We start from the raw sequence: 26505 nt of genomic DNA on the forward strand, positions 1-26505 counted from the left end.
AGATTTTATTTTGAAAAGTTACAGATTCAGAATTTAAAGTGAATTAACAAACTCAAAACTTACCTCTCTCATCACCAGGCCTCTATTTGAATTACCCTTCCCACAATCCAAAGTGCACTCTCAGACTTAAAACTTACCTCTCTCATAATGCACCAGGCCTCTTTGAATTACCATACCCACAATCCAAAGTGGACTGTCAGTTTCTCAGACTTAAAACTAACCTCTCTCATCACCAGGCCTGTATTTAAATTACCCTTCCCACTTTCCAAAGTGGACTGTCAGTTTCTCAGACTTAAAACTAACCTCTCTCATCACCAGGCCTGTATTTAAATTACCCTTCCCACTTTCCAAAGTGGACTGTCAGACTTAAAACTAACCCCTGTCATCACCAGGCCTATATTTGAATTACCCTACCCGCAATCCAAAGTGGAATATCAGTACTAGTCCGTCAGACTTAAAACTTTCCTCTCTCATCACCAAGCCTCTATTTGAATTACCCTACCCACAATCCTAAGTACATCGTTGGACTTAAAACTTACCTCATACATCAACGCACCTCAATTTTAATTACCATACCCACAATCCATAGTGGATTGTCAGTCTGTCAGACTTGAAACTTACCCATCCGATCACCAGGCCTGTATTTGAATTACCCTTCCCACAGTCCAAAGTGGACTGTCAGAATAAAACTTACCTCTCTCATCACCAGGCCTCTATTTGAATTACCCTACCCACAATCCAAAGTACATCATTGGACTTAAAACTTTCCTCTCTCATCACCATACCTCTCTTTGAATTACCCTTCCCACAATCCATAGTGGACTGTCTGTCTGTCAGTCTTGAAATTTACCCCTCCGATCACCAGGCCTCTATTTGAATTACCCTTCCCACAATCCATAGTGGACTGTCTGTCTGTCAGTCTTGAAATTTACCCCTCCAATCACCAGGCCTCTATTTGAATTATCCCTCCTGCAAACCGAAGTGCACTGTCAGACTTAAAACTTACTTCCCTCATCACCAGGCCGGTATTTGAACGACCCTACCCACAATCCAAAGTACATCTTTGGACTTACCCTTACGAAAATTAAAGCCTTGCGGCGAACAGTTCTGGTAAAGTCTTCATAATTGCCCGGTAAGTTTACCACAACATGTTGTGGTAAGCTTACGCATAGCTTGAGATTTTCGCATGTTGATGGATTTTGCGGCGCACATATTGTGGTATGCTTACCACGACACTCATGCATGTCCTGGTATGTTTGCCACAAAAGTTTAGGCTTTGCAGAATTTTTTTGCGGTATACTTGCCACAAACAGGATTTACGGTATACATACCGCTATTGAAGCTGACCCTATGGGTAGCCCCACCCCCAGTAGCATACCCCTACCCTTCACACTTTGCCACGACCACTCACACTGTAGCTACTCATTCTTGTGCTCATGTAAGTTTTCAGAATGTAGCCACAGGTACAAACACTCACACACATTCACAAACAAAAGAAAATCTTACCAGATTTTTCATTGAATTCCTACCTTACATTTATTGCAGATGGAAATGCTAACAAATGACTCAAAACAAAAGAAATCACAAGTTCATCAACAGTTCTTTCACAGGATATCTCCCTTAATCCATGGCATCTTCATAACAAAGTGTTGGCATATCCAACCATATATTGGGAACAGTTACTTTTGATCCAGTTGATTGTTCAGTGTCTTGGTTTACTTTCCGTAGACTACAGAAAGGGCTGAAACAAAAAAAAAGAAAAACAAGAAAAGAAACATTAATGCAATCACAATATACCAGTACAGTACAGTACAGTAGACAAAATGCCAAGAGAACAATCTGATACAGTATGTAGTTGCAACTGCCTTGACATGCCTTTCACAATTAGTTTTGCACATATCATGAAATGGAATCCAGGTCACTAAATTGTAAAGATATTTCAAACAGTACTTACACTTATATAGTTGGCCTTGGCCATCTTGGTTACTCTTTTGGGACCAATGTGGGTTTATGAGATTGGTGATGTAGAGTTGTCATCAGCATTGCTTTTTCTCAGCATCTGTTGCCACAAAGACATGTCGTCACTTCCAGCTACAAGTAAGAAAATGCAATGGAACCAGATATGAACTGAAAATGCTCACGTGTTTCATACAGTTATGTGTAAATTTGAACCTTTGCCACATGTTTGCAACTTCATTGAAAGTATTATGATCAACATAATGAACAATAATCACCGCTGATTATTCTCAAAGGTCATGAAGTATACAAATATGTAATTAGCTGAAATAAAAATATTAAAGTTCTTGACTGCTGTCATTTATATAGCAAGTGTAATTACCGTTGGCCAAGTCCTTCAAGCTCATTAGATATGCAAATTGTAAATTAGCTGACATGAAAATGTGAAATGACTTTCGATATTGTTTAACCAGGTATAATCATCAATGTTGTCATGTTTTGCCAACTTTGATCAAGTAAATCCCAGTATTTTTCCCTAATAAGCAAAGTTCATTAAATATGTAAATTAGGAATTGACTTAAGTAAAAATGCTTAATGATTGTCAATAATGTTGTATCATGGTATCTGCAATATATGTAGCAAGTTTTGTCAACTTTGGTCAAGTCAATTCAGATATATATCTCTAATTAGGAAAGTCCATTAACATGCAAATTAGGAATTGCTGAAGAGAAAATGATTAATGACTTTCAATAATATTGTCTTACAGTGTCTGAAATGTACATAGCAAGTTACATCAATTTTGATCAAGTCAATTCAGATGAATATCCCTAAGTATGAAAATTCATTTAATATGCAAATTAGGAATTGGCTGAAGTAAAAATAGCGTCAATGACACTGTAGCTCCCATCCTGGACTATTTAGTGTTTGTTCTCTGGTCAGATATTTGAACATGTGTGAAAGGGATAAAGTGCATGAAGTGAAAATACTTAAATGAAATGTACCGGAGACAGTGAAATATGTTTAATGTAATTATTCAGAATATAAAATGGAAAAAATACAGAATTAGATATATCGAATACTGTGATAACCATTAACTCAACAAGTCATTTACAATGACATAGTCCCCACTTGTAATAGGAGTACTAGTCTTGATGGGGCAGGAAAATGTGGTCATTAAGAAGTATCATTGGAGTGTATATGTTGAGATCTATGGGCACATAGGTCTATGTCGTTGTTCCCAATGTGAAACACATGAGGCATGTCTAAGTTACGGTTCTAAATCGGGAAAAAAAGATCAGACCTCTAGCAGTATTGGCCAGCCAAGAAATACATATGCGCATTATAAATGAGGTACAAGATGTGACATCTTAAGGTCTAATATCCTATCAAAATTGGAGGGTATAGAACTTGTGGTTACTGAAATATGCATATATATATGTATAATAAAGGTCAAAGGTCATCAAGGTCACATGACATTTTCAAAAAAAATTATATTCCTAATTAATCCCTATATGCCAAAAAATCAGATCTCTAGCTCTATTCGCTTGCCCAGAATTAGATGTGTACATAATTAATGAGGTAAAGCGTGTGTTGTCATAAGGTCTCCATCCTACTAAATACAAAGGACATAGCACTTGTGGTTACTTATTTATTGACATAAACATATATTTTAGGTAAAAGGTCATCAAGGTCACATGACATTTGGTCAAAAAATTTCTCTCCTATAGTTATCCCTATATACCAAAAATCAGACATCCAGCTCTATTGGCTCGCTCAGAATGAGATATGCGCATAATTATTGAGGTACAGTATGTGGCGTCATAACGTGTCCCATCATACCAAACATGAAGGGTGTAGCACTTGTGGTTACCGAGTTATGGAAAAATATGTATATTGGAGGTCAAAGGTCACCGAGGTCACGTGACATTTTGTCAAAAAAATTGTATTGCTAAGTTATCCCTATATACCAAAAATCAGACCTCTAGCTCTATTCGCTCGCTCAAAATTTGATATGCGCATAATTAATGAGGTACAATATGTGGCATCATAAGGTGTTTCATCATACCATACATGAAGGCTGTAGCACTTGTGGTTACTGAGTTATGGACAAATATGTATATTTGAGGTCAAAGGTCACCGAGGTCACGTAAATTTTGTCAAAAAAATTGTATTGCTAAGGTATCCCTATATACCAAAAATCAGACCTCTAGCTCTATTGGCGCGCTCAAAATTAGATATGCACATAATTAATGAGGTGCAATATGTGGCGTCATAAGCTGTCCCATCATACCATACATGAAGGCTGTAGCACTTGTGGTTACTGAGTTATGGACAAATATGTATATTTGAGGTCAAAGGTCACCGAGGTCACATGACATTTTGTCAAAAAAATTATATTGCTAAGTTATCCCTATATTCCAAAAATCAGACCTCTAGCTCTATTGGCTGGCTCAGAATTAGATATGCGCATAATTAATGAGGTACAGGATGTAGTGTCATAAGGTCTCCCATCATACCAAATATGAAGGGTGTAGCACTTGGGGTTACTGAGTTATGGCCAATATATGTATATTTGAGGTCAAAGGTCATTGGGGTCACATGACATTTTGTCAAAAAAATTGTATTGCGAAGTTATACCTATATACCAAAAATCAGACCTCTAGCTCTATTTGCTGGCTCAGAATTAGATATGCACATAATTAATAAGGTACAGGATGTGATGTCATAAGGTCTCCCATCATACCAAATATGAAGGGTGTAGCACTTGTGGTTACTGAGTTATGGACATATACTCATATTTAAGGTCAAAGGTCATCGAGATCACATGACATTTTGTCAAAAAATTTGTATTGCCAAGTTATCCCTATATACATATTTTCACTTTGTTTAGTGTGATTAGATATTATTTTAGCTGAAAAAAGGGTCCAGGGAAAGTAAGGAAAATCCAGTATTCCACAGTGTAACAATTGGCTGAAAATATAAAATTTCTTTCAGTCTCTAGAATCCGAAACCGAATCCGAAACCGAATCCGAAACCGAGTCTAATTTCAGCATCGTCTAGCCAGAGTGTAACGTGGGGATAGCGCCCTCAAACCACAGATACCGGCTTCCCATAGACTACCATGTATCAGAAAAATTAAAACTGTGATAACTTTATTAATATGCAAGCCACGCCCACCAAAACCTTTTCAGTTCTAGCCATTTGAATTCTGAAGATGTCTACCAAATTTGACTGAAATACGTTCAGCCGTTTTTGAGAAAATGGACCAACAGACAGACACACAGACAGACAGACATCGCTGCGACATATGCCCACGTGTGTACACACGTGAGCAAAAAAAAAGGAATGTAAAGGAAAAAGTCCCAGCGATTATGTTTGGTGATTTTAACTACATGTGACATGAAAACTAGTTTACTACTATATCTGTGAATCTAAATTACTTTTAGATGGGGGGGGGGGGGGGGGGGGGGCAACGCTTCCAGTGATCCACAGCTACAGAAAGATAACTGAAAATATTGTATACATGTTTGTGTTGTAAAATTTCATGTAGAACTTCAATGAAATATTGTAAATCAATCATTGATTTGGATTTCGCCTTACAATATGCCAGCAAAATATTTACGGGTAACGTTGAATAAATGTCAAAATATTGTTATGTAGGTCATTTCCCCCACACTCATCACAACCTTGAATTCAATTAGTCATGTTTGGAATGTTCTGGAAAGTTGATTAGTTGTGTAAGAGAGATAATTTTAGAACAGTAATTAGCATGTCAATAAAAGTTCTAGATTGTTCTTATATGCCTTTATAAAAGGGACGTGCTCAGCTTCCAGTCAGACTTTTGGGATCGTGTCTCTTGTGTGTTACTAAACTCCAGCAGTAGTCATTCTCAAGACTTTTCAAGACCTTCACTGCCAACGCTGGATTTATACTGTGGACTTTGTGCAGATTCAAGCCTGCAAGCCAAAGGACTGTTCATTCATCCGACTGACTGTTACAACTCTGAGACTGGAGCTTTGCCGTCCCAGCTGAGATAAGTAGTCTGTACACTTTAAAGCTTGTATCCTATCCCTAACTTAGCAATTAGTTTTATTTTCGTAATAAATTTTGTTTAAACGTTAACTGCTGAGTTCACCCTTTTGTTCGTTTTCTCTGCACGTAACAAATTGGGGGCTTGTCCGGGATACGAACATTTTGAGCCGTTTGACAACATTTTGCCAGCCTTTTTAAAACTACTGTATACTGTGAACTCAGCGAAATTTAATCATGGCGGAATTTAAACCAGACGAATTTATGGATGACCTTGATCAGGACACATTTAATTCCCTCAGAAAAGACAACCTCATAGCACTGGCAAATTTCCTTAAAGTAGAAGTTAAAAGATCTATGCGCAAGAGGGAAATACAGTACCGTATTGCCAAACATCTAGTTGATTTAGGCCAATTTGAGGAATCCACCCTGAAAGATTATGAGCCCAAGTCTACCTCTGAACTCAGAAAATTAGAATTAGAAATGCAGACAAATTTGGAGATCAAGAAACTAGAATTACAAATGAGAGAAAAAGAATTACAAATGGAAAAAGAGAGACAGGCAGATTTGGAGCTTAAGAAATTGGAATTAGAAAAGGAAATGAAAGAAAAAGAATTGCAAATGGAAGAAAGACAGAAAGAAAAAGAAAGGCAGGAAAGATTAGAAATGGAAGAAAGACAGAGAGAAAAAGAATTACAATAAGAAGAACATCGATTACATGTAGAAATAAAACGTTTAGAGCTTGGACAGTCAGGAAAATTCTTCCCTTCAGACAATTTTGACATCACTAAGCATTTCAGGTTAGTTCCCCCTTCCAAGAAAAGGATGTTGACAAATATTTTCTCCATTTTGAGAAAATTGCTCAGAGTCTGAATTGGCCTAAGGAGTCCTGGTCTATGCTTTTGCAGAGTGCTTTGGTGGGTAAAGCCAGAGAAATTTACATTCAGTTGTCAGTAGAGCAGGCTTCAGATTATGATTCTGTGAAGGAATTAATTCTCAAGGGCTATGAGTTGGTGCCTGAAGCTTACCGTCAGAAATTTAGGGATTGTGAGAAGGTGAAGGATCAAACTTATGTTGAATTTGCTCGAACAAAAGAACAACTGTTTGATCGTTGGGTTCTTCGGAAAAGGTCAGTCAGAATTATGACAAATTACGACAGCTTGTTTTGATTGAGGAATTTAAAAGGTGCATCCGGAGTGACATCAAGACGTTATCAATGAACAAAAGGCAAATACATTTGAGGTTGCTGCACGTTTGGCCGATGATTATTCATTGACCCACAAATCTTCATTTCTCAGCAAACCATCCCAGTCCTTTTCATACAGAAACAATGCAGGTAAATTTAACTCCTCCTTTTCATCCAAGAATTTTTCAAAGGAGAATAGAAAATCAAATGACAACAGTTCACAGAGTTCAAGTAACACTCCCACATCATCAGATCCCAAGTCTCAATCTCCTTCTGACAAACAGTTCGGTACACTTTCTTGTAATTATTGTAAGAAAGACGGCCATTTAATGTCAGATTGTTTCAAATTGAAAAGAAACCGTGAAGGTCAAAGTAGTCAAAGTGGATCTAAGCCCACCGGCTTTATTTCTTCATCAACTCGATTAGAGTCTAATAATGTGTGCAACACATTTTCTGAGGTTAAACCCCTCTTATCCCCAATTAATGAGGTCAAGGTCAATTCTTCACAAGATAGCATTATGGGTATTTTCGAGCCATTTATTCATAATGGTTTTATATCACTTTCTAGTGATTTCTCTTCCGCTACCCTGTCAAAATTTAAGAGATACCGGGGCTTCCCAGTCTCTTTTGTTGGCAGATACCCTGCCATTTTCTGAAAAGTCATTTTCAGGTTCTAAAGTTCTTATTAAGGGGGTAGATTGTAATGACTACATTCCTGTTCCTCTCCATAATGTCTATTGTCTTCGGACTTTGTTTCTGGACCTGTGGCTTTAGGTATTAGGCCTTTTTTGCCTTTTGAAGGGATTCACCTTCTTCTTGGAAACGACCTTGCTGGGGACAAGGTCATTACTAATCCACTTGTGACTGATAATCCTAGTTTAGATCAGGATCCAGAGCCAATTGAACAAGAGATACCCGATTTATTTCCTTCATGTGCCATTACTCGAGCCATGTCAAAGAAAACTTCCGAGAATCAAAATACTCTCAAAAATAATGTCACAGATGTTGACTTAAATGACACCTTTCTCAGTCAGGTGTTTGACACGGATCATTCCGTTATCCCTCGTGGATTTGAAACTTCCAGTAAAACTTCTGCTGACCAAAGTCAGACATTTTCTAGATCAAATCTCATTGCAGAACAACACAAAGACCCAGATATTTTGTCTTTGTTTGACAGGGTAGATGATGAAGGTAAAACTTCAGATAGCTCTGTTTCCTATTATACAAAGTCTGGTATTCTCATGCGTAAATGGAGACCTCCAGACGATTGGGCTATAAAACATCAAATTGTGGTTCCAAAGCCCTACCGTGCTGAAATATTGCGCCTGGCCCATGAAACTCCCTGGGCTGGTCACTTAGGAGTCAGGAAAACTTATCATAAAATTCTCAGTCACTTTTATTGGCCTAATCTCAGGCAGGATGTAGCACATTTCTGTAAAACTTGTCACACATGTCAAATGGTAGGAAAGCCAAATCAGACCATTCCAAAGGCCCCTTTACAGCCAATTCCTGCATTTCAAGAACCATTTAGTAGGATACTAATAGACTGTGTTGGGCCCCTACCAAAACAAGATCAGGAAATGAGTACATGCTGACAATAATGTGTACATCAACTCGGTTCCCAGAAGCCATACCACTGAGAAATATAAAGACAAAGACTATAGTGAAAGCTTTAGTCAAATTTTTCACTTTATTTGGCCTCCCTAAATGTGTCCAGTCCGATCAAGGCTCCAACTTTATGTCTGGTATTTTTCAACAAGTAATGGATCAGCTAGGCATTAAACAGTACAGGTCATCCGCCTATCATCCAGAAAGTCAGGGTGCTCTTGAGCGATTTCATCAAACTTTGAAAAACATGATTAGGACCTACTGTTTTGACACAGAGAAACAGTGGGATGAAGGAATTCATTTTTTGCTCTTTGCTGTTAGAGAGTCAATTCAGGAGTCTCTTGGTTTTAGCCCATTTGAGCTTGTATTTGGACATACAGTCCGTGGCCCACTTAAGCTCGTTAAAGAGAAATTCCTAGCAGACGATGATGATTGTCTGAATATTTTGCAATATGTGTCAGATTTTCGTACAAAACTCTCTAAAGCATGTGAATTAGCCAGAGAAAATCTTGAGTCATCTCAGCAGTCAATGAAAACCAAATATGATAAAAACACCTCAAAACGGAAGTTTGAACCAGGTCAAAAAGTTCTTGTTCTACTTCCGGTTCCTGGCAAACCACTCCATGCTCGTTACTTTGGGCCATACCTAATTGATAAGAAATTGAGTGATTTAAATTACATCATAATAACACCTGACAGGCGAAAACAAAAACAGCTATGTCACATAAATATGCTTAAGCCATATTTGGATAGGGATAATCCTACTGTAACTCAGCCTGTCAGTGCAGTCAGTTCAAAACATTATGAAGATAGTGATACTGAAACTGACTTGAGTGAAAATACTCTAAACTCAAAGCTGGGCTCGGTCAAGCTTCAGAACTCAGAAATCCTGGAGAAGCTGGAGTCTACAAAGTTGGCACACCTCCAGCCAGAACAACAACAACAGGTGAAAGAACTGCTCCATGAATATAAACACCTGTTTCAAGATGTTCCAACGAGGACAAACGTCATCTATCACGACGTTGATGTTGGGGACAGTAAGCCTGTAAAACAACATCCATACAGACTGAATCCAACAAAAGCGAAATATCTCCAGGAAGAAGTCAAATACCTGCTGGACAATGACTTTATTGAACCCAGTAAAAGTAACTGGAGTTCGCCGTGCATACTTGTTCCCAAATCAGATCACAGTTATCGTATGTGCACAGACTTTAGGAAGGTCAACACTTTAACAAAGACAGACACTTTCCCAATCCCGAGGATTGATGACTGCATCGACCGAGTGGGAAAAGCCAAGTATGTGACGAAATTTGACCTACTGAAGGGATTTTGGCAAGTCCCTCTGACGGCTCGTGCTCGTGAAATATCCGCCTTTGTTACACCAGACGGATTGTTCCAGTACAAGGTGATGCCATTCGGAATGAAGAACTCTCCGGCAACGTTCCAACGGATGATCAACGACGTCATATCCGGGCTAGACGGGTGTGCAGCCTACGTTGACGACGTCGTCCTGTATAGTGACACCTGGGAGGAACACATCAAGCTCATGCGGAAGTTCTTTGAGAGACTGAGCAAAGCAATGTTGACTGTCAACCTTGCCAAATCTGAGTTTGGTTGGGCAAGGGTAACTTACCTCGGACATACTGTAGGACAGGGTGAGGTAAACCTGTTGATGCCAAAATCAGTGCCATTTCAAGTTTTCCCATACCATACTGCAAACGACAACTGATGCGCTTTCTCGGTATGGCTGGTTACTACAGAAAATTCTGTCCAAATTTCTCCGCAATTACTGAGCCTTTGACTAACTTACTTAAAAAGAAAGTAAAGTTTGTTTGGTCAGAGCAATGCCAACAGGCATTTGATACACTTAAAGCCATACTGCAAAGTGCCCCAGTGTTGTCTGCACCAGATTTCACTTTGCCATTCAAATTAGCTGTAGATGCTAGTGATACGGCTGCTGGTGCTGTTTTATTGCAAGAGGATAGTCATGGTGTAGATCATCCTGTTTGCTATTTTTCACGCAAATTTAACAAATCCCAGAGAAACTACTCTACAATTGAAAAAGAGTGTTTATCTTTGATATTAGCTTTACAGCATTTTGAAGTTTATGTTACTTCTTCAAATCAGCCAATAGTGTTTATATTGATCACAACCCTCTTGTTTTTCTGCAGAAATTTAAAGGCAAAAATCAGAGATTGCTAAGATGGAGTTTAATGTTACAGGAGTTTAATCTTGACATTAGACATATCCAAGGCAGAGACAATTTAATTGCAGACTGTCTCTCTCGTATTTAGAGTTTATTGTTGTTCACTTTCAAGAAGTTTTACTTTAGAGTAAGAAAAAAAATTGAGTACTTAAATCTTTTTCAAGATTACATTTGCAAAAGAAAGATTTTTCTTTGAAAAATTTTCTTTTTTTTGAAGAGGGGGTGTGTTATGTAGGTCATTTCCCCCACACTCATCCACCTTGAATTCAATTAGTCATGTTTGGAATGTTCTGGAAAGTTGATTAGTTGTGTAAGAGAGATAATTTTAGAACAGTAATTAGCATGTCAATAAAAGTTCTAGATTGTTCTTATATGCCTTTATAAAAGGGACGTGCTCAGCTTCCAGTCAGACTTTTGGGATCGTGTCTCTTGTGTGTTACTAAACTCCAGCAGTAGTCATTCTCAAGACTTTTCAAGACCTTCACTGCCAACGCTGGATTTATACTGTGGACTTTGTGCAACTTCAAGCCTGCAAGCCAAAGGACTGTTCATTCATCCGACTGACTGTTACAACTCTGAGACTGGAGCTTTGCCGTCCCAGCTGAGATAAGTAGTCTGTACACTTTAAAGCTTGTATCTATCCCTAACTTAGCAATTAGTTTTATTTTCGTAATAAATTTTGTTTAAACGTTAACTGCTGAGTTCACCCTTTTGTTCGTTTTCTCTGCACGTAACAATACATTAATGAAGATTCAAAAGAAACTTAAGTGTCAAAGACAGAGACGTCCAGCATCGTCCAGCATGATCTTATAAATAGACGTATACCAAATTTCATGACATGAAACACGTGTACAAACGATACTAGGTCAGAGTTTAAGAACTTAATTCTTACCTAACTATTCCTAAATGTATTGTTTTTTCATTGTTTATATCGTACATCGAGGGAAATTTGTATACATATAAGCAAAAGTTTCACCCTGGGTACAGTCCCCGAGGGACTGTGCCTTCGCCGAAGTGTCGAAGTATGTATTCCCCAGACATAGACACTATCAATACATCGGTATGAAAATTTGGACCCCTGGGCAATTGGACCCAAGTCAATTGGACCCAAGTCAATTGGACCCCCAACCCAAGTCAATTGGACCCCCAACCCAAGTCAATTGGACCCTAAAAAATCATACTTATCTGTCTAACTAATCTCCCCTTACAATATTTTTCAGTCTTCTTACAGGGAAATCTGCACGTCTGAGACAACCAAACGCTGGAAGAAGCTGCCGGTGAACGCTGTAGAATACAATAAAATTGAATAGAACACACTGATAGTAAATGCTTTCACACGTTCACACACATACACACACAACACGGAGTGTGTATTAGGCGGCGACGGGTGACATTACAAACACAGTGTGTGATGTCACACTTACGAGAACTAAATACAGTGTGTATGGGGCGGCGACACGTTCCTGCAACAAACACGGTGCGTACAAGGCGGCGGTGTCACAAACACGCTGCATATTAAGGCGGCAGAGGCCAGCTTAGACGGGTTGCTCAAAGAAATCGATTACTAGCGACATCGCCCCCTTGTATCTATTTCATAGCTACATTGGCAACTTTTGTCTTGATTTGCTACAAGCGCTGGGTCTACTTGACCCCGCGTCGGTGAATGCAAACATGCCTTCATTATTGTGTCGAGTTTTTTTTCTCATCAGGAAGATAGAACGCAATAAATATAAATTTGCCACGTTGTCAAATAGTGGTGTCATTTTATTGCTTTTGTTAGTTTCCCATGAGAAAATAATAAATTGAATTTATTATTGGACCCGACGAGGTTGGTATGATGTGACAAACTTTTAACAGAAATTTTGATACTTTTTCTTGATCAGTAATGTTATGCACGTCTCGCTGAACTTGTTTGACCCCAGAACAGACGTCCCATATCCAAATTTCCTCAGTTTTCTTTAAAAAAAACACCGGCCACCCCGGTTTAATACAAATGGGTTTTTTTTCACGTGCATAATTGTATACATCGTGTCTATGATTTTTGACGCAGCCAACAAATAAATTATAATCAATGTCGCCTGTTTTCTTTGCTCTATACATTGTAAATACTACTATTTCACTCAAAATATGAAGTTAACAGTAGACAGAATGCGAACGTCAAACGAAACATGTACCGCATTATATTAGAATCTTCCATGTTCTAAACCAGTGTCAAATCACGGTCACTCTACAATCCCAACGAGTCGTAAAAATCACGAAGACACACCAGAAGTTCCGTGACCTTTTCGTGAACTCTGCTGATCTGGCCCAAACATCGCGTACAGTTTTCTCGCTTTCCCTTGTTCACTGGATATGTGAATCGAAAAGGGCGTGAATACCAACTGAAATAAAAGGCATGAATGCTTTGGCAAAATAATAATGAAGGAGATTTATAGTGAAATAAAATGAAATCTATGGTAGCCAACTTGATTCACGAGTACGAGTCGGGCCCAAAAATCGCGTAAAGTTTCTCGGCTCAATGACACGTTCACAGATCGAGTGGCGGTAAGTCTGTGCGACCTACACAATGGAGAGCGATAATGAGCCGAGAGGTGTGAAAACGACGACGTCGCTTGACGTGTACCGCTACTGTCATTATCGCAAAGCAAATCGGCGAGATGAAAGTGAAAACAATAGGGACAATAATGTAAGGCGGTCACAAGGCGGTCATAATAACAAGTACACAAAATGAACAGAATTATACGACAGAAATAAACAATAAAAAGTGAAGTGATAATTTATGCAGAAGTGGCTATAAGTACTGAAGACGAACCCAAGGTCTGTCACTCTGAGTTCAGTGTAACTGCTCAAGACATCTACTCCTGCGTTGATTTACTGTTCCGATATTCTAGTTCCTCATAATACCTGCGTTGATTTACTGTTCGATATTCTAGTTCCTAAACCTGCGTTTGATTTACTGTTCCGATATACTAGTTACATACTGTTTATACCGTGCGTTTATTCCTAAATTTGTTTTGCATGATGGCCGCTTCTTTAGTTTCCCGAGCTCTGTGTGTTGCCTGCGACCGAGTTGTGACGTCCCGTCAGCATGCCCTATGTTGTGACGAATGTTCAAGGTATGTTGAAATTATATTGTTACTTATTTTATAGAGAGATCAAGTTACACGTTCGATGAGTACGCCTAACAGATTCAAACTTTCAAGCGATTTTCTTAACTTTTCAATTATTTGTCATGGTCAACAAAATTAACTAAAACGGCTGCGAATTTGTGTACAAGTCAAGCAAATTCAAGAGAAGTGCAACGTCTAACTCGATCTCTCTGCCAATTTCTGTTCCACACTTCATAAAAATGTAAACATATACTCAAGTCTTGAAGCACGAGTGCTTGTTTGTCATATTTTTCAACAAAATATAAAAATGGTTTGATATCAAACATTGCCAGATTATTGGTAAAATTAATAAAGGTATGAACTTAGTAAAAATTGTGTAGAAAGATTGTGAAAGTCAATCCAAATGAAATTTCTTGCAAATTTCTGTGCACTGTGGCAAAATTCACCCATGCATGATCTTGAGTATATGTATCTCGTTGAGAAAACCTGTAAAATCTGTAAGTACGTAACATTTGTGCAATGGTTTAATTTTGATGAGATTGGTCGAATTCCACTCACTGAAGTAGACTGATTACTTTTGATGTTTGGTGACGCCAATTTTACTATTTGGTTAATATTTTGAAAATGTTAGATTGTTTGCAAAATTGTCTCATAGTAATAATTTGGTCGTACAGGAGAACTGGGCCATGTCATCAGAAAAAGGCCCTTCTGGCTACAAAATAACTTTTTGACTTCTGACACCATTTTTCAAGTGGTGTTAATGCATGGGTCCTTGTATCAAACATGCTGAAATATACGAAAACGGTGATTTGTCATCAAACTACGTCAGACTTGATTGAAATTTGGCAAATTGATTGATTTGTCAAAAATTATAAAAAAAAAAAAACTGATTTGAAAAACTGTCAAGCGTTTGTCTTGTTTTACAGCATCCACTACAAATAATTGGAATAATTTTATATTTACCGGTTGGAATTTGTGATTATAAACAATATATGATTTTTGGCGGGAAAACGGCATTAGATCACGTGACATATACCCATTTTCACATGTACCATAAAAATTCATTATAATCAACCGAGATTTACTCTGTGGCGAAATTTCAAACCATTTGAACCAAAACTTGTTGAAAATCACTTCGTAACTCATTTTAAAATCAAACAGATCTAGACCCATGCATTAACTTACTTGAGTTGACGCTAAAAATGACAAAAAATCCTTAAATTCAAGATTTTTAGAAAATTTTAGGTTTTTATGAAAAAATCACTTTTTTGACTTCTGACACCATATGACACTAAAAAATGACAAAAAATCCTTAAATTCGAGATTTTTGAGAATTTTAGGTTTTTACGAAAAAAAAATCACTTTCAAGGACAATTACTACAAATTCGGATAAAATTAAAAAATAATGTCATTTTCATGAAATTGATAATTTCCCCTGGCGATGCGTGAAATGTTCAGCGTCCACCGTGCCAGAACCCACTACAGTAACTGAAGAAGATATGCAGATTCCTCCAGATGATGAAGTCGACCTCCCAGTTTCACCCGCCATCGACCAATCGTTCCGCGAACTACCCACTCCACCAGAGGATGAAGTCGCCCTTCCAGTTTCACCCGCCATCGACCAATCGTTCCCCGAACTACCCACTCCAGCATCATCACCCATCCCCGAACCCATTGCCGAAAGCACTCCCGTCTCTTTCTATGCCGAATGTTCGTTTTCCCAGCCCCAGCAGATACAAGAAGACACGCTCCCCGAAGAATCGCTCCAACATGTACAACCCGAAGAAGAAGAAGTAGCAGCGACGTATGAGGTAATAGAAGGTGCATCGAAGCGAGGAAAACCAGTGGTCGTCGACAGCTACGGTTACACTTATACAGCAAAGAGCAGCAAATCATCATCCCGGATAACGTGGCGGTTGCAGCAAGCGCACGAACAAGTCCATTTCTTGTCGTGCATCAGTGTTACAGCATGGCGACGACTTTACTGCCGGTCTGCATCGCCACAGCCACCACCCATACCCGGTGTCTCACACAGACTGAGGGCTACTCGAGACGTGAAGAAGACAGCCAGATGTGACGTCTTTCGCTCCGCCGCCAACATCGTCGAAGACATCCTTATAAGAGACGCCGAGATTACAGCAGACCGCCCAACGCACAGTCGCCCAAACCCAGCGTATCTCATCCGCCAAGCCAACAGACTCCGATAACACCTCCGCCCCGCAGAACCCACCGATTTAGAATTCACTGTAGCCGAGAACTTTATCCCGCGAATTTCCTCCAGAAAGATGTCATCCTTGATGGTGCCCGTCACTTAGTTTTTTACACCCCCGAACAACTCGATGTCCTCAGCCTCAACGTGGATCGAGGGCAGTGTTTGGCCGCCGTCATTGTGGTGCGTCTTTATGTCCAGTGTCCGTACGAACAACGACGTCGAGGGATGGCATCGTCGTATCAACTCGAAGGCCGGCCGATGCAACCTGCAGTTCTACATGCTAATCCCACTACTTCATCGAGAAGCCGTCCTGACCAAACTACAGTTGCAGCTGGTGAGAGAGGGGAAGTTGCGTCGATATCAACGGAAGGCCTACGCATCTAGTCAGGGACGACTCTTCAGCCTGTGGAGCCGTTACAACAAGAAGGAGATATCGACGTCGAAGTTGCTGAGAGCTGCGAGCAAGCTGAATGGACCCACCATGTAAGATGTCGATTTATTTACAGGAGAGGCTATTCAAAATTTGTTTAAATATCGCCAAAATTTCCACGTTTCAGTTTGGACATTTCCAAAGTATAATAATGCCAATTTTAAAATTGTTAAAACTTCGTTTACGCCGATCAAAATGAGTTTAAAATTGTTAAAACTTCGTTTACGCCGATCAAAATTATACTGTTTGAACATTGCCAAAATCTGCACGTTTAGGTTTGAGAATGTAAATTTAAAATTGTTAAAACTTCGTTTACGCCGATCAAAATTATACTGTTTGAACATTGCCAAAATCTGCACGTTTAAGTTTGGACATTTCCAGAGAATGAGAAATTGCCATAGATCGAATTCACCGTAATGGTTAATTGAGAATATAAGTTGAAAATTGTTAAAACTTCGTTTACGCCGACCAAAATTCCGTGGTTTAAACATTGCTAAAATTTGCCCGTTTGAAAAAAGTAGACAAATAAACGGATGCCTTATACGCCTCTCCTGTAATTCCACATGAGTTCTGCAGAGTGACACCGCCAGCTTTTACATGACCACACCAGTGAAGTCCGTGAGCTGCAAGCGAAGACAACGTGAGCTGCCAAGTCGGCTCATACACAGTACCGTACATGTTTGTACACATACCAAAAGGCCCTTTTCAGGGCCACCACATCCTCCAAAAAGAGATATGCCGTTAAAAAATAAAGCGTACACAATTGTGTGCTTGCATTGATGTGAATATGTGTTGTGTTATGGAAATTTCCTCCCCCCCCCCTTTGTTGTGATTGATTTATGGCTAACGCATTGTATGATCGTCAGTGGTGAAACAATTGACCTTGTAACCTTTTGTTACTCACAATTCAGATGGAAATATACGCCAACTTAAAAGACGCCATCTTTAATATGTTACAGGTTATATCGAAACATGGAGCTCGAAACATTACCCATTTAACCGTTGATTTGTGAACCAATCAGTAAAACATTATAAAGTAAACAGAATTTAATATCCACGTTAGAACAATTCCCACGCCACGACCACCAACAGTTTCAGCGCCGGCTACAGCGTTCACCGGCAGCTTCTTCCAGCGTTTGGTTGTCTCAGACACAGTCGCTCGAGGGCGATTAGACGGCGAGCCGGGCAGCTGATGACATAGAAAAGGTGGAAGTCATGAAACCAAATCGTACAAATACACACACATCTTCAGCTCAAGCCAAATTCACGCAACAGTGGGCGGTACAGTCTTGATTGTAGCGATGTTGTGTACACATGTGTGACCTTGCGGCGACCGTTCGCTGATAATGGGCGGTGCTGTGATTGGTTGCCTACACCGAGGAGTTCACTTGAGACATTTAAATTTATGTATGCTAATTACAACATCGCACGCATCGCTACCATCAACATGACCAAGATTGTACCGCCCATTTTTGCGTGAATTTGGATTGAGCGTGTTGAAAACACAAGTCCCCTCAGAAATCGCCCCAAAACACACAGAAGATCACTATAAGCGGGCGAAACGGCTGGCAGGTATGGATTTTGAGATGGTATTGGTGGAGTCGATGTTGATTTTTTGAATAAATTTGGCCATTTTGTGAGGGAAAACATCTTCCAAACTTCAAGCTGCCCGGCTCGCCGTCTAATCGCCCTCGAGCGACTGTGTCTCAGACGTGCAGATTTCCCTGTAAGAAGACTGAAAAATATTGTTAGGGGAGATTAGTTAGACAGATAAGTATGATTTCTTTAGGGTCCAATTGACTTGGGTTGGGGGTCCAATTGACTTGGGTTGGGGGTCCAATTGACTTGGGTTGGGGGTCCAATTGACTTGGGGTTGGGGTCCAATTGACTTTGGTAGGGGTCCAATTGACTTGGGTCCAAATGACCAGGGGTCCAAATGACCAGTTACCATAAAGGCCACTCCTTTCACACTGTTCCTAGCTATACCAGTCACGTGACCCTCCGCCTCGGACATGGCACGGGCGAGTACCTCATGAAAATTAAACTTCTTCCTTGCAGTTAAATAACGGTTGATACTTAGTAAAATAATTATAATTTGAAAATATACGTGGTTTTAGTTCAGCACAAAGAGTAACAGTGGTCTTGCTTCCCGCGTTTTGACATGAGCGTGGGGTGAATTTGGGTGTGCATCGTGACGGCCGCCATAGGCGTACGTAGCGGCCATTGTTCCTGACCGGGTTTGTTTACATTCTTGGTGTTTTGCACCCGGCCTTCAAGTCGTCATCCGGGGCTCGCCGTACGTCATAGAATTATGATAATTAGTTCAAAATTCGCGCCAGATCTCCAGCTTTCAGACGATACCCGGAACAACGTCGTACGTCCAGATTTTCGCCGAATTTGACTGGTAAGTATTTTTTTCCGTGTTGTTTTAGCAATAACTCGACATTTAAACAACTTCTGTCGACCTTTATTATGAAATTTAATATGTGTTCTCACATTTTCCGCAAATATTTTGGAAGATTATTTAGCGATTGCCAGCGGAAACCCAAGTGAAAAATTCCTGTGTGTGGCGTCTGTTACCATGGAGCAATAACAAAATGAAGTTCGATTGTCGAAAGAGGGCGCTTTTTCCGATTCTCGTCCTGTTTTTCCCGTCAAAATGAGACTAATTTCACTCAAAGTTTAAGCAAAAGGAAGCATTTGTAGTTGCTTTAAACGTCTATGCTACTTTTAGGCTGTAAATGTAAATTTATACGACCTATCATGAGAAAATTTAGACGTGAAGTGCGCCCCCAACGCCCATCCACCAGTATCGTGCATGATGCATGGGCCAATGCAAAGCTGCAGGCACATGTGTGCTTTTGAAGTTATATATTTTAACAAACTGTACATATAGGGGCATATAAAATATATAGTCAATCAAAATGAATATCACTCAAGTTAAATTCAAACCTATTGAAATAGACTACACTTAAGAAACTTTGATCGAGACATTACAAAAATATCTTTTCTCACAATTGTCATAAAAAATCAGGTTAATATTGCAAATTGAATGCAATAGATTACTGATGTTTGACTGTTACAAAATTTCAGGTTTTATAGGACAAAAATACAATGGATGAGGCTAGCACTAGTGTAGGGATTTCAGCAGCAGAGATAGGTACAGGTAGTGATAGGGTAAGTTTAGAAGACAGGGCAGATTTTCAGGTGAGTAATGATGTAGGCAGTGTACAGGAAGGGCAAAATAATAACAGAGAAGTTTTATTACAGGAGGATAAAATAACAAATGAAAACATATACACGATCTTCAAACCACTGAAAGGTAGCAGCATGGCAACTACTCTCGCCACATTCAAACAACAGTTCCCATCATTAAATCAGTCAACATCACAGGATACTTCACTCTACAAAAAAATTAAAGGCATCTATGAAACCGTAACAAAGCTTAAGAGAAACAAGAAAGAAACACAACTCCAGCAATTCCTCTCTGCAACATTCTTTATCCCTGTCCACACCACCAATGCTGACAGACGCCTTGCTAGTGGTAGAACTGAGAGGGAACAACAACTTGCCTCTTGCCTAACAAGGAAAGAAGGGGAAATTCGACAACTGAAGAGGGATGTTGCACAGAGTGAAATTGAAAAAGAAGAATTCAAAGCACAATATCACGACCTTGAACAGGACTACAACGCAACCATGGAAGAAATGGAGTACGTAACAGGAAAACTCAAGCAGTTAACAGAGGGTTGCCATGCAGAAAACATACAAGATGCACATAATTCACTGAAAATAAAGTACGATGCGCTGACCAGAGAAACTTGATGAACTACAAGAAAAGCTAAGTAGGAGGAGTAGTGACAACGTGAGAAATTTAAACAAAAAACTGAAGAGGAGAGATGATCAGATAAAAAACCAAAAAGATGTGTTAGCAAACCAAGCCGATAAGATCACTGACTTGGAAAGAGAGAAGAAAATGGCCGAAGAGAAGTGTAGACACCTGGAAATGGAGTGCGAATCACATCTGGACACTCTAGGTGAAGAGCTTGACTCCCTGCAGATGGCAGTGGCGGAAGTGGCCATATTAAAAGCAGAAAGGAGGAGGATGCAAAAGCAACTCAGCTACCATAAATTGAAAAGACCTGGGGACAGAGATGAAAAGGAAATAGGCAAGTTAATACAAGATGTAAAACAACTAAAACAGGCTAACCTGGAGCTACAACAGCTTATTAACTTGTTACAAGATGATGATATTGTGACCTTTCAAGATGGCCGTTTCACAGATGACATCAGGGAAACCATCATGGATCTTTTATCTTTGAATGTCAGCATGAACAAGGTAAATGATGTCATCAAGGTGGTCCTAAGAAAGCTGGCCGGAAAAGATGTTGGAAGATTGCCAAGTGCTGGAGTAAAATCAAGGCTGCTGATTGAAGCAAGATGCCTCGCACAGCACCAGGTAGTAGAAGCCATGCTCAAGTCAAGTCCACACGCACCAACTGGAAATGTATTGCATGGTGATGGCACATCGAAATACCACCGACACTTTCAGTCTTTTCAAGTCACCCTACCAAGTGGACAGAGTTTATCATTTGGGATGAATGAGATCTCTAGCGGTGACACAGCTACAATTATGACCAGCTTTACACAGTCTATAGATGATTTAGCAGAGGTACTATTCAATGGAGAGAGCTCAGACACCACCAAGGAGCACCATGCCGCCAGATTAATTACCAGCATCAAATGTACTATGTCTGATCAGGGAGCCGTAAATCCATGCTTCAACAGACAGCTAGCCGTCCTACGAGAAAATCTGCTTGCCAGGTCCATAGAAGATTGGGACACACTGACTCCTGAAAACAAGGAGCAGATGGTAAGTATGGGTAATTTCTTTTGCAGGATGCACATATTGGTAAACTTCGCCACTGAGTGTGACAAGACTCTCAAGATCTTCGAAGGAATTGTCAGCAGCAGTGAATCAGTAAGATCATCGCACATTTTTCAGACTTCGGAAAGTGGTGCTGCTCGGCTAATTCGTACCGCTGTCAAGGCTTTCCATCCACATGGTAGCGAGGAGGCTGGTGTTGCTTCTCATTTTAAGTCCTATCTACATGGAGTTGACGACAGTCTTAAACTTGCAAGTTACCGAGGGAACAGATTCAACATCCTATTCTATGACGCGGCAGCATTGTATTACCATCGGAAACATATTAGTACATTCCTGGAGAAATGGCCAAATCCAAATAACCTACTGAAGGCTGTGCAGGAAGACCTCCAGTCAACAGTCAACTTAGCAGGTGTTCGTGCCCTGGGAGTGATCGACAAAATCATCACAGGTCCTCTCTGGAGAGCAATAGAGGCAAGTGACAGCATATTAGATGTCAACAGCCATCTCCACCAACTTCAGATTATTCTTGAAAGATGGTGTAAGGACGCATCTTCTTTACTTGATGGAGAGCCAGCTTTAGATGTGAGTATTCCAATTCACAAGGATGAGCTCTACAATGCAGTATTCCATCACTGCACCGATGACACGTCACTTCAAAACCAAAATGATGTGGAATTCGATCAACTGACCATACAAGCATTGGAGATGTTGTGCTATTCGCTGTTACTGATCCTCGAACGACAGGCTGTTGACCAACTTCCGGGAGGTAAGTACTATGATCCACCTCAGTATGTTCGAGATATGGCTGCCAACGTTCCAACAACGAATACGGTAAGTGAGCGAGACTTTGGTCTTCTTGATAGTTGATGAGAAGCAAGCCAGCAGCCACTACACTAGCCTATGAATCTCTTATCATGTGGACCAACAATGGTACAAGGACATGGCTTGACAGTAAGACATCCAGTGAGAAGGCCAAGCTGATGCACAATGCAAGAGTCAATGCACCCAGTGTACTTCAAAAATTCAAGGAAAGGAAAGCGAAACTGATAAGAGAAAACAGGGCTGAAAAATTTAATTTTTATCCACTTGTCCCAGGACAAGTAGCCACTATTTTCCTACTTGTCCGTAGCAAAAACTCACTTGCCCTGAAATTTTCTACGGGGGGGGCGGGGAGTACAAAAAATAATTATGCTCTTACCAAGTAGTATCACGGAAATATATCTTTGATTTATTGCAGTATAACACAACTGACACATGTTTATACATGTTTAGATGTCTATCATGTCATATAAGCTTCAATAAAGGTGTTGGTTCACTTTGCAGATTTTTCAAATTCAAAATCTGGCTGTGTGTTAACACGTGGGCCAGGCAATTTGTGACCCTCTACATGTCTGGACCTCTCACAACTCACTAGCCACCTTGCTATTGCAGCATCAGGATTGAAGGATTCAAGATCTGGACCTTCTGACATTACAAAAAGTTGTCTTTGAAAATTCTCTTGATTCATGGTGGTTCTTAATTCTGTCTTGATCACATTGACTTTAGAGAAACCCCTCTCACATGCACTGGTACTGGGGGAGATAGTAAACATATAATCAAGCAGCTTTTTCATGGGGTCACCCACTATGCTGACTGACTGTAGTACAAGTGAATAAACACTGAGAAGAGAGTTGGCTCTGAACCTCCTGCAGTATAATTTGAGGGCCAACCAATCTTTACAAACAGAATCTCTTTCAAACTCTGTGAAGTATGAAGATACACAAGTATCATACATCAAATCATGCATATCATCATTTCCATAAACATATATTTCCTCAGTACCCAGTGGCCAGTTGTGGAAATTTAGACACTGAAGTTGTTTCAGTGGTGGCTCATTCAAGTTATCAAATCGGTCACTGATATAGTTTACAGTATTATCAATAAAATCTGTATACTCAGACACTGTGTACTCAGGTGTCAATGCTTGACCACTGATTTCTATTTCACCAAACTTTCGATCATCAACATTGTAATTTTGCAAGAAAAACTGCATGTTATTCCCGCAACAGATTTCAGAGCATTTAATCTGACTACAGTTTGTTCAAGTTTATCAGGAAGTTCAGTTATGAGCAAATCTTCAAGTTGAAATGCTCTAGATAGATCTGATACAATGGGTAGGTAGTCAAGCAGAAAGAAATCATCTTCAGAAACCGGATAGAAGTAATTCCTTTCAAAAACCCCTTTGCACGGTTTGCATCATCAGCACGGTTTCCGGCAGTGGCGTTGTGTTGTAGATGAAGTACAACTGATCTCAGATTTCGAGATATGGCTTTGACGGCCCTTTCTTTACTCGCTAGCCAGCGAACTTGTTTGACAGACGAGAAGTGCGCTAAATCTGTCTCAAAGATTCTCGAGATCTCGGCTAGTTCTCGGCGACGTTTCGGCGAAAAATGATAGAAAGAAAAATGCCCTTCAGTATTTCTTCAAAGTCTGTCATTATTTTCAGACGTTTAGATGCATCTAAAATGGAAAGCTCAAGCTTATGAGCAACGCAGTGAATTCCAACTACCGACGGTATTATTCCTTTGATTTTGGTAACAACTCCAGTTTTCTTCCCCATATTTACGGACGCGCCGTCAAAATTAGCGCAGACAAGGGATGGCGTCTTTCCGCTGTCGGGGTGAAGGTCCTGCATATTCAGATCGACTTCCGCGAGGCCTGTCACCAACGCATCGAACACTCCCTGAGACTGCGCATTCTCCACTTGGACAACGCTGACTTGTCGTGTTATTGGCAATTTCTCTTTTCCTACATAACGAATGTACGTTATTTCTTGCTCAACAACGGATCTATCGGTGCTACCATCAGCTAGTGCACTGACGAAATTTGCGTCTTTAATCTCTCCAGAAATCCGCCGTTTCAAATTATCGGCGATAGACTTCATAAACGTTGTGCAACCGTGCGTATTTATGTAATTATGTCCGAGCGGTAAACCATTTTTGAGTTGAACACGGCACAAGAACTCGAAATCTGAAAATGGCTTTCCGGCCTTTATGACAGCATATGCGGTATTGAACAAATATCTCAATTTATCCTTCTGTTGTGCGTCCATTTTCGCGAACGACTTGGCAATTGGTGTGTCGAGTACACTGCACGTAGACTGAACATCTTCCACAGACGAGCGGAAAGTTGACTGCGTATCAGTTTGTTGTCGGTAATATTGGCGAGTACAGGACAAATGCTCATTTGTGATATCGTGCGATTTCAGCGCGTCGATTCTAAAACTTGAAGTACCTCTCACTAAAGCACTGTTTTTGTCAGAAATATGCGGAAACTTTCGACAATATGCACAGTACATCGTCTCGTTGCCATCGTCGTAAGTCACCCATGGCCATGACGTCACCCACTGTTTTTGAAACTTACGTACACGTTTCTCACGGTCATATTTCCGATCTTTTGAAAGTTTTCCTCGCTCTGTGGGCTCTCTTTCTCGTCAGTTTTCTTCCTCTTATTTCCGTTATCGAAAAGTTCTTGACCGATTTCGTTGCTGCCATCTTTACGGGTAACGGTAATTCCAAATCTGAAGAGACTCATCATGGAGACGCCTTTGGCTAGAGACGATGCTCTTCTGAGCAAGTGTATGGCGAACAATGCGTTGCCGCCAAAATACGGCATTTTCCCAAATTGATACAGATTGATACAAAGTTTAGAAAAGAAATGTCGCCGATTTTATTTCACTCGCAGCTTTACGGTATGTTTTGACTCGGCAAGGTCATGCGTTGCCAAGCAATTTGATCTACTATTCAAATTACATGAACTTCAAGCTGTGATAACGCACAAAGTCAGACGACACGAAACTTCTACACCGTGATCTTCCGTCTGCCCGCGGACAAGTAGGGTCTTTTTTGTACTAGTCCGTATCGGAAATTAGTCTGTCCCGGGCATCGGGCTAGCGTAATTTTCAGGCCCTGGAAAAGCACAGTATCCTGATCCAAAGACAAGAAAACAAAGAAAAGAAGGAGATGAAGGACCAAACCAGAAAAGAAACCATCACAAACAAGCTGGTTAGTTATGGGGAGTTTGGAGAACGACGGAAGAGCTACTTGAAGAACAGCTGAGAGGTCTACCTGAAACAGAGAAAAAGAAGGCACTTCTGAGTCAGATTGACTTCCATAAAACTGTGCTGAAGTCAAAGGGTAATAAACAGCTTTTCAACCATACAGAAGTTTGTCCAATCAAAAACAAGAGGAAAGACCTTACTGTACCAACATTGAAAAGTAATCTTCTGGAAATTCTCCGACTAAATCCGGTTACTGCCTCCACCACTACATCTGTCCCATCCGGATCTCCACTGCCACAACAACTCAGACAGACTGCCGTTGATCAGGAAAAGATTAAACTTGACAGAAAGATCAAGCTTGCAAGAGAAAAACGGACGATTGCAAAATGTCAAGAGCGACTTCCTTCCTTGTTGAAAAATCCAAGTACTCTGGTAGGACAGCAGGTAAAACACAAGTGCATTTCAGATGACACCGAAGCAACCTGGTACTCTGGCAAGGTAATTCGTCTAACAAAATCAAATGACAAGGAACCTCTGAAGACCCTATACTGTGTACAATACGATGAAGATGATGATGATGATGGAGAATGGGTATTCCCTTTACTTGAAGATCTGAAAAAGGGAGATCTATTACTTCTGTGAAACAAAAAACAAAAATTCCATCTAAAATAACAAACAAATCCTCATGTAAAAAACAACGCATGTGAGGCAGAGAAAAACTTCCTGTTTAATGGGCACATTGCCTTCTACTGTTTTGAGGGTGGTGTGAATTTTTTGTGTTTTTTTTCAGTAGCATTAAAACATTTGTGTTTCAAGAGTTGGCCTAGCCTGTCAGTAGTGTAAA

General features: G+C 40.1%; 1 long non-coding RNA gene across 1 annotated transcript; it reads right to left on the minus strand.

The window, feature by feature from the left end:
• Nucleotides 1–1510: 1510 nt before the first annotated feature.
• Nucleotides 1511–13336, minus strand: LOC139129185 (uncharacterized). Its single transcript, XR_011551540.1, has 4 exons — nucleotides 13252–13336; nucleotides 12194–12941; nucleotides 1955–2091; nucleotides 1511–1741 (listed from the first exon to the last, which is right to left on the minus strand). It is a non-coding gene; the product is annotated as an uncharacterized lncRNA (long non-coding RNA).
• Nucleotides 13337–26505: the final 13169 nt, after the last annotated feature.

Source organism: Ptychodera flava, unplaced genomic scaffold, assembly GCF_041260155.1.
Source record: "Ptychodera flava strain L36383 unplaced genomic scaffold, AS_Pfla_20210202 Scaffold_97__1_contigs__length_338755_pilon, whole genome shotgun sequence".
Taxonomy (NCBI): Eukaryota; Metazoa; Hemichordata; class Enteropneusta; family Ptychoderidae; genus Ptychodera; species Ptychodera flava.